The sequence below is a fragment of the Sitophilus oryzae genome, unplaced genomic scaffold (assembly GCF_002938485.1).
Source record: "Sitophilus oryzae breed Bouriz unplaced genomic scaffold, Soryzae_2.0 scaffold_1393_pilon_pilon, whole genome shotgun sequence".
Lineage (NCBI taxonomy): Eukaryota > Metazoa > Arthropoda > Insecta > Coleoptera > Curculionidae > Sitophilus > Sitophilus oryzae.
In genome coordinates this window covers 3920070-3930092 of record NW_022146052.1, presented here as the reverse complement: position 1 = coordinate 3930092, position 10023 = coordinate 3920070, and the positions used below count along the sequence as shown (strand labels likewise).

The following is a 10023-nucleotide window of genomic DNA, read 5'->3' as shown; positions in this document are numbered from 1 at the left end:
AAAGGGGGGACCGAAAAAAATATACGTATCTTATTTTCTTGATTTCTCCCGAAAGAAACCAGCATAGAAACATCGAAAATAAAAAATCAGTTAAAAATCTTAGCATTATCTTAAGCAGAAATACTCATCAGGAAGCATATTGAGCAACGTGTCTGTCAAAATCAACTCTGGATTAAGGAAAAACATCATTTTTTTGGAAATTTTCAAAGTAAAATAACTCCTTTATTTTGGACTTATTTGAAAAACGATAAAGAGAAAATATGTTTCTTTTATCGAGATCTATCACCCCTTCAAATACTTGCACTTATTTCTGGGACACCCTGTATATACTATTCTATCAATTTTTTTTGTAAAGTTACTTATATTTTTTTCAGTCTAGAAGCACAGGCCAAGATCTTTATCAAAGTACCTAGACCTAAAACCACAAAGGGACTGCAGGATTGATCAACAAAATGTCTCTTAAACTTTCTTAACCTGTATCAAGGAACTCTTTGCTGCAGACTCTGCGAGATGGATCCTGAAACAGCTACATGTGAGTATAACTGTGAGGCTCTGAATCGCCAGAAAGTAGTGCTTGTCAATATGCATTCAACATAAAAAGAGAGCCATATTGCTTTTGCTATAGCCACTCCCTTAAGAACAGAGACAAAGACTCTTGTCTCAATAATTTACACGGCAGAGGGGTTAAAAATGGTCAGTTCATTTTCCGAATACGTACACCTACCAGTGTCGTTATCGCCAGGGAGATCTGTATGGACAAAATGTCCATTTCTCTCCCTCTTCAATGGCTATTTACTTTTCATATGTGCTCTAGTGGAGGAAAAAGGGGTGTTATTGTTTGCTAAATATGTCCGGTCAGTATTTTTTGTTTATAAGCTGGCACCGAGGGCGTTTCCAACTTCATTCTTGGTTTCTGTTTACTTTTTTTAGTTGGCAAATGACCACAGACAACTCAAGTGTTTGTCTTCTTCTGGTCGTTTGTGATTAGTCTATTAAACATTTGTAGACTGATTTTTGTTTCTTTCTGTACACCTGGATGGGTCTCAAAAGCGGCTCACCCCCTATACCTTTTTTATTTTTTCAGATAACAAAACGAGATTTATGACATTACGAGATGTTAGTATATGACATAAATTAGGATTGATTGACGTATTCAATTGATTTTGATCACTTCCTGTTTCACCGGAAATTACTACAACTTTTTTTAAATGACACCCCCGGTATTTTTTACTTTATTCGATAGAATATGACACTCTTAATATAATGACATATCATATGTCAACTTTTGACATTTTTGCATTTGGTTTATTTGAAATTGTAACATGTGGTTCGTAACGACAATTTGACTCGAAATACCAAGTGTGTGGAACCAAACTATTCGTAAAAAATGCTTTTTCCAAATATGCTAATGAGCCACCCTTGTTCCCTTTGAAAAAATTGAGATATGATTAAAAATACGATTTGGGCATCTTTTAACCGGCCAGGCCAAGACACGAAAAGCATTAAACGGTCAAATCTATTTTTTCAAAGCTTCTTGATTAAACATTTAAGTATTATTTAGTATTTTTAACACAATTATGACACTCTAGATTAAAATTTAAAACGATTTGTTTTTAAGCGAAATTTTCAAAAGTTAGCATATGATATCTCATTCTATTCAGAGTACTCATTTTCTATCGAATAAAGTAAAAAAATACCGAGGGTGCCGTATAAAAATCAAAAGTTGTAGTAACTTTCGGTGAAACAGGAAGTGACCGAAAAGAATTGAATATATATCAATCAATTCTAATTTATGTCATATTCTAACATACCAAATTTCGTTTTTTTATCTGAAAAAATAAAAAAGTTATAGGGGTGAGCCGCTTTTGAGACGCACTCGGTATGGTAATGTATACAGTGATAAAAAAGATAGACTTGAACTAAAGTCGTCATCGTTCTTGAAAAAAAAATTAGTGGCAAGTGAATTTATTTTAGCGTAAAAGAAAATATTTTGCCTGAAGAAAAACTCTCTTAACTCAAGAAAACTGGTTCTCTTGAAAAATTCGAAAATTTCTCTTGAATTTTTTTTCATTCAACCAAGTGCAAGTTACTTTGTTTTGAGATAATAAGAAAAATACGCCAGGAAGTACTTCATTCAGGAAACATGGTCATTTTTCCAATAGCTAAATACTCTTTTGATGAAAAAGAATAACAACACGCAAAGACGATGACGAAGGACGGTATATACAATCAGTCGGCAGCCCGATCAGTCGTACATCATAGTACGCACGGGTTTTGTTGCTTGGAATTTTTCACTTGGAATTTTGCATAATTTGATTTATAAACGCATATCGTATAACAAATTAGTGATCGTTATTAACATGCAATTGTCATTTTTTATGGACAAATTTTAGGATATATGGATTCTTTAAAGGAGTTTCTGAAAAAATAGAAATTAGAGCATTTATTTGCTATATTTGAAGGTATAGTCTGTAAAACGAATAACTTTGAATTTGACAGTTCCCGCGGGCTTTTCTAGTGTTAGTTTTATTAGGTTAGCAACTTGCGGGCCATGCTGATGCAATGCCAATAATTACAAAAATTTTAAAATTTCAAGTCGTATTAAAAATTCAAAATGTGACCAACCCTTATAATTTTAATAATTTATTTGCTTTACTTTGAAATCGTGATGTAACATTTCTTTTTAATTGTACAGTGATGAACCAATTCCAAAAAATACCAAGGAGAAGAAATAACTACTATCGAGGAAAATAATAACATTTCACTTTACTTACTACAGACCATACCTTTGACTAAAATTCTCTACAACTTGTATAAGTAATTTATCAATTATTTTTATTTATTTTTTATTTATCATTTTAAAGCCCTGAGACTGTATGATGAGTTATAATGTTTCATATTATGAATTGAGGACTTAATTAAATTTACCAGGTTTTCATATATTTTAATTTGGCAAATCCTGAGAAAATCAGCTCAACGCTAAGGAATCTTAAATTTTCGTTATTTTCAACATAACAAAACTCTCTTTACATAAGCTAGTTGTTTACCAACCGAGATTGTGCTTCTCTGAATAGCACCATCTCCTCTTACCCAAGAACTAATAAGTCGTACCTTATTGGGTCAAAAGCATCCTGCAACCAAACGAACTACCAGCTAATTATAACTTGAAGCCTTTGAAACTCACTTTCGCCATTTCGTATAATTGTTTCCGCCATTTTGTTTTCGATCGGCATCACGATTTTCCACTAACCAACCGCATTCCTCAAAGATGCCTTCCACTGTCTCCGTGCTTCATAGAAATAGAAAACCACCAATCGCAAAGATCGTTAATTGATACAGGTCGATAATTGGTCGATCTAATTTATTTAATTATATACTTGATTTCCAATAAGTGCAGCTTTGAACTTTTTTTAACTAATGAAGAATTATCGAAATGCTTGTTTAAGTATTTTTTTAAATTAGATGTCAAGATCAGTTTTTGATTTTATAATTAATGCGGAATTTACTGCCATTAATTTAAGTAGTTAATTAAATTATAGCAATTAAAATATTACTGTTATTACTGTTAGGAATATGTTAAAGAATTTACGACAATTACTGAACGACTAAGGCTTCATTCGGAATCTCGAAATTAGTGGAATAAACTAGTGGTTTCAATTATAATTTATAATTAAGAGTTTACGATCATTCACAGTGTCTTAATAAATACTTAAATTAAAATTAATAGAATACCCTAGCAAGAACTTGCGGTAGTCAAATGCAACCATAGACAAAAAAAATAATTAGCTTATAAAACAGTAAACCTTTAATTTCTAGCCACAATTTTTTTTGAGTGATGATAATCAAAGACCAAATTGACATTACTCGCTTTTTTTCAAGAATAATTAGTGGAAAAAGTTAAAAGTTTGTTAACTTTTTTTCTACTAATTGAAAATTACAAATTTTTTTTATTTTAAATTACTTACATTGAAATTAGAGGGAACAAACTATTTCGAGGCAAAAAAAAAAAACATTACTGGAAAGTTACGAGCGTAATTGATGAAAGAAGCTTCTGCTTTTCTGCTTAATTGAATATTCCTACCGCTAATTTTGACGTTGTGAATACTTACATTGAAATTAGGGGAACAAACTAATTTATTCCACTAATTTCTAAACCAAAGTGACATTACCAAAGGAATTTTGAAGTATAGTGAGTGGAAAAAAGTTACTTTTTCTGCTAATTGAAAATTACTACCTACCACTAATTTTGACGTTCTGAATGCTCATATTGAAATTAGAGGAACAAACTAATTTATTCCACTAATTTCCAGACCGAAGTGACATTACCGGAAAATTTGGAAGTATAATTAGTGGAAAGAGTTAAAAGTTTGTTAACTTTTCTGCTAATTGAAAATTACCACTTAATTTTGTTACGTTGTGAATGCTTACATTGAAATTAGGGTACAAACTAATTTATTCCACTGAATTTCGATACTAAAATGACATTACAGGAGAAGAGGAATTTTAAAGAGGTATAATTAGTGAAAATGTTAAAGTTTCTTAACTTTTTTTGCTAATTGAAAATTACTACCGCTAATTTTGACGTTCTGAATGCTTACATTGAAATTAAGAGGAACAAACTAGTTTGTTAATTTCTAGACCAAAGGTGACATTTACCGGAAGAAATTTTGAGTATAATTGGTGAAAAGAGTTTCTTAACTTTTTCTGCTGAGGTGAAAATTACTACCGCTAATTTTGACGATCTGAACGTAAGTCGATTCAAATTTTACATAAAAAAAAAAAACTAATTTATTCCACTAATTTTCTAGACCAAAGTGACATTACCGGAAAATTTTTGAGGTATAATTAGTGGAAAAGTTTTTTTTTTTTTTTTTTTTTTATTTATTTGAAAATTACTACCGCTAATTTTGACGTTGTGAATGCTTACATTGAGTGGGAGGTACAAACTAATTTATTCCCACTAATTTCGATACTAAAATGACATTTACGGAAAATTTTTAAATTTATAATTGGTGAAAGTATTTAAAGTTTCTTAACTTTTTTTATTATAATTATATGTTAATTGATAATTACTACCGCTAATTTTGACAGTCTGAATGCCCATTTGGAGAGGTGGGAACAGAGCTAATTTATTCACTAATTTCCTGAATAAGAAGTGACATTACCGGAAGGAATTTTGGGGAATTATAGTGTGAAAAAAGTTAGTTTCTTAACTTTTTCTGCTAATTGAAAATTACCACCGCTAATTTTGACGATCTGAATGCCTTACATTTAGAGTGGGAGAAACTATTTATTCCACTAATTTCTAGACCAAAGTGACATTACCGGAAGATTTTGAGAATTATAATTGGTGGAAAAAGGTTTCTTAACTTTTTCTGCTAATTGAAAATTACTATCGCTCATTTTGACGTTGTGAATGCTTACATTGCTTGAAATTAGGGTTACAAACTAATTTTATTCCACTAATTTCGATGCTAAAATGACGGTACAGGAGAAAATTTTAAGAGGGTATAATTACTGAAAGAGTTAAGGTTTGCTTTTTTTCTGCTAGTGAAAATTACTACCACTAATTTTGACGTTCACAGATACTTACATTGAAATTAGAGGGACAAACTGTATTCCGCTAATTTCTAGACCAAAGTGACATTACCGGAAAATGTTGAAGTATAATTAGTGGAAAAAGTTCTTAACTTTTTCTGCTAGTGAAAATTACCACTAATTTTGACTAGATGCTTACATTGAAATTAGGAGGGAGCAAACTAATTTATTCCACTAAATTTCTGAATGAATGACATTTACCGGAAAATTTTGGAGGTATAATTAATTGGAAAGAGTTCTTAACTTTTTTCTGCTAATTGAAATTACTACCGCTAATTTTGATATTCTGAATTGAATTTTGCTTACATTGAAATTAGAGGGACACAAGAGCTAATTTATTCCACTAATTTCGATGCCAATATGACATTACTGGAAAATTTTAAAGAGTATAATTAGTGAAAAGAGTTAAAGAGTTTGTTAACTTTTTCTCCTAATTGATAATTACTACCATAATTTTGACGTTCTGAATACTTACCCATATTGAAATTAGGGGAACAAACTAATTTATTCCACTAATTTTCTAGACCAAAGTGACATTACCGGAAAATTTGGAAGTATAATTAGTGGAAAAAATTTCTTAACTTTTTTCTGCTAATTGAAAGTACTACCATAATTTGACGTTGTGAATGCTTACATTGAAGTGGGAGTTACAAACTAATTTATTCCACTAATTTCGATACTAAAATGACATTACAGGAAAATTTTAAAGTATAATTAATGAAAAAGTTAAAAGTTCTTAACTTTTTCTGCTAATTAAGAAAATTACCACTCATTTTGACGTTGTGAATACTTACATTTAGAGTGGGGTACAAACTAATTTATTCCACTAATTTCGATACTAAAATGACATTTACAGGAAAATTTTAAAAATTATAATTAGTGAAAATGTTAAAGAAGTTTCTTAACTTTTCTGCTAATTGAAAATTACCACCACTAATTTTTAGGCGTTATGAATGCTTACATTTAGAGTGGGGAGGAACAAACTGATTTATTCCACTAATTTTCTAGACCAAAGTGACATTACCGGAAGGGTTTGAAATTATAATTAGTGGAAAAAATTTCTTAACTGCTAATTGAGAGAATTACCTACCACTCATTTTGACGTTGTGAATGCTTACATTTGAAATTAGAGGTACAAACCCAAGTTTATTCCACTAATTTCGATACTAAAATGACATTACAGGAAAATTTTAAAGGAGTATAATTGGTGAAAAGGTTAAAAGTTTCTGCTTTTTCTGCTAATTGAAATTACTACCATAATTTTGACGTTATGGTGCTTACATTAGAATTAGAGGAACAAACTAATTTATTCCACTAATTTCTAGACCAAAGTGACATTACCGAAAAATTTTGAAGTGTAATTAGTGGAAAAGTTTCTGCTTTTTCTGCTAATTGAAATTACTACCACTAATTTTTGACGTTCTGAATGCTTACATTTGAAATTAAGGGGAACAAACTAATTTTATTCCGCCTAATTTCTAGACCAAAGGTGACATTACCGGAAGGAAATTTTGGAATTATGGTGGTGGAAAAGAGTTTCTCTTTTCTGCTAATTGAAATTACCACTAATTTTGACGTTCTGAATGCCTTCCATTGGGGAATTAAAGGGAACAAACTAATTTATTCCACTAATTTCGATGGCAATGAAACTGATACAGGAGAGCTTTAAAGAGTATAATTGAGTGAAAAGGTTAAAGTTTCTTAACTTTTTCTGCTAATTTGAAAATGACTACCATAATTTTGACGTTCTGAATGCCCACATTGAAATTAAAGGAAAAACTAGTTTGAACTTGGGGTTGGGATGTGAAAGCTTTGAATTGTCTGTTTATGATTTTTTATGGTTTCTTTTTTAATTTTTGTTTATGTTACGTTTATTAAAATTGACATAAAAAAACTACTAAATTAGTAAGGATCCTTAGGTTAATAATAAGAACCATTTTATTTTGATTATTTCACAATAATTTCTGAGTAACGTCAATATTTGGACGAAAATTGGTGACTAGGTGTTTTTTAACATGAGAGAAATTTGATTTGATGTCAACATGAGACTCCTACGTGTAGAGGGCGCCACCACCACAGCATATTTTTCACTCGTTTGAAGAGTAATAACTTTTCGTTCGTACCTGTATAAAATTACCTGACTAAAAATGTACATTTACGACGTTTTCTACGTAAGTCTCTGGTAAAAATCGCTATAAGTATGGATTCTCAAGATATTTGGAATCAAGTGCTCAAAACCACCTGTCATCATTGACATAAATTTAACATATTGACTAAATAGTTGTGGAGCTGAAATCTTAAATTTGAAATGTTTTTGTGTCAAAGTTCAAAGAAACGGTTTTATCATCATTTTTCGCAAGAAAATTTATGATTACCGAAGTTCCCGGAATGTAGTTCGAACCCTGGCCTTTGCGGTGTGTTTTGCCTGTTTAATTGCGTGATTAATACTGCACACCACACAAGTCATGTCAATCATATCATAGGCTTCGTATCAGTGATATCAAATAAAATTTCTCCTGTAATTATTTCCTTGATTTTCTAAATCCCATCAGGGTGCCTCATACATAGACTTCTCCCATCAAAAAAGCCACAATATTAGGACAGGCATTATACCAGATTATCTCTTGATATAATTACCAGGCTTATAACTAAAACAGTAATCACATCCAATCATTTTCCGTTTCTCTCACTCCTTCGCATTCACAGATACCTCCTCCTTATCTTTTTCACTTCTTGCCGGCTTAATAGATTCCTTCTTGGCGGCATGACATCAAAGCGACGACGGCGTACTATCAGTACCGAACAAACTTACACACACTTGTCCAGCAAGAAAGGGAACCGCGCATATGTAAGATTTGCGTAAGGTAGCTCTCGAGCTGCTAGAGCAAATATGTTTGCCGGGTGATCTCTCGCGAGTGCTTTCCGCTGTTCCGACAAAGTACTCCCGGTTTGCTCAGCATGCTGCTTGTTGCTCGTTTTTTTCCCCGGGTTTCTTGGTCGAGGCGCAGAGAGATTTCTAGTAGGTAGCCGGTATATTATTTGTAGAAGATTGTCGATTGGTGCTTTATGAAGGGAATCAATCTGATATTGTTGGTTCTGGGATAATAGAAGAAACTGGGAGTAGTGGAATTGAGGAAATTTGTTTAAAGTGATCGGGTAAAGAGCTAGAGATAGGGAGGGTGGGTTTAAAACGGGTACAGTTTTTTTTGTAGAGAAGAAGTTAAAAAAATCAAATTTTTTTTTTTTTTTTTTTTTTTTTTTAACCTTTTTAAAATACTTGTACTTTCTGGGACACCCTGTATAATTTTAAAAATTTCAAAATATGTAAAAACAATTTTTTTTTAAATAAATTATGCTTGTCCAAAACTGTTCCCGAAAGACTAGCATTTTAAAATGGCAAATGTGTAATATTTGAGGGGGCGTTTTCACCCCTCTTGGAATTTGGGATTCGAAACCCTCCTTATCGAACCTCTACACCCACAGTCAATCCGTTTGCCAAAATCAGCTTTCGGCAATCCAAACAATTTCAGAATCAATGGTCCCTCCAATGGTCCATGTGCCACCCTGTGCAAATTCCATAAAATCTTGGGAATATGTCAAATAAATATACGTTCCGGCTTCCACCTTGGGGTTCGGTTCAGCGTCCATGCCCATCGAACCTCTACACCTAGGGTCAGTCTGTTTCAAATCCGGCCTTGGGATCGTGATTAATCCGATCCGGGTCGGGATTGTGTGTTGGTTTCCTCTTGGGTTCCATGTGCTGGCCTCACTTCCGGCCTGTATGCCACGTTGGTGGTTTGGGGCTGGGATCGTGGTGTCAGTCCCATGTGTCAGTCCTTGGGATTTTATATGATGGGAATGGGTCATTCATCCAGGTTATTAAGGCCATGTCTCCGGGATTCCATGGGTCTCCCAATCCTCCACATCCAGTCCAGGGATTCCACTGTCCATTTATTTCCATACCACCACCCTCAGTACCACATCCACCCGGCCCCACCGGCTTACCAGGCCCATGCTTGGTACAACCACAGCAGACCACCATGCATTTTTCCACTTTTCCACGTGAGGTCCACAGTTCCATCTCACTCGGGTCCATTCATGCGTTCCAAGTCCGGTCCTTGTTGGTGGGGTTCCAGCCGTTGGTTCACTATGTGTGGTCATGGTCCACTGCTTCAGTTGTCCATGGTTCCATAGGGGGATTCTCAATCTTCCTTGTTAGTCCATTTCAAAGTCTATATAGTTTTAAAGGGTTGTCGTCCTTGATTCAGGGATTCTAATTCCATCCTGTGTTCCTTCGGTCATTTTCTCCCTCCATTCCAGGAATGATTCGTGATCCCGGCCCTGGCCATTGTGTGTGTGTGTGTGTGTGTCTATTGATATTGGCTGTGTGATATTATTATTATTATTGATATTATTGGGTTTGGT

The 10023-nt window shown here is 33.2% G+C and overlaps 1 protein-coding gene across 1 annotated transcript in view; it reads left to right on the top strand.

The window, feature by feature from the left end:
- Positions 1-401: 401 nt before the first annotated feature.
- The window catches only part of LOC115875664 (optomotor-blind protein), a 300116-nt gene continuing 290494 nt past the window's right edge, over positions 402-10023 (top strand). Inside the window, exon 1 of the mRNA XM_030891190.1 lies at positions 402-532. The gene's annotated coding sequence lies outside the window, so the exon portion shown is untranslated. The remainder of the gene's footprint in view (positions 533-10023) is intronic.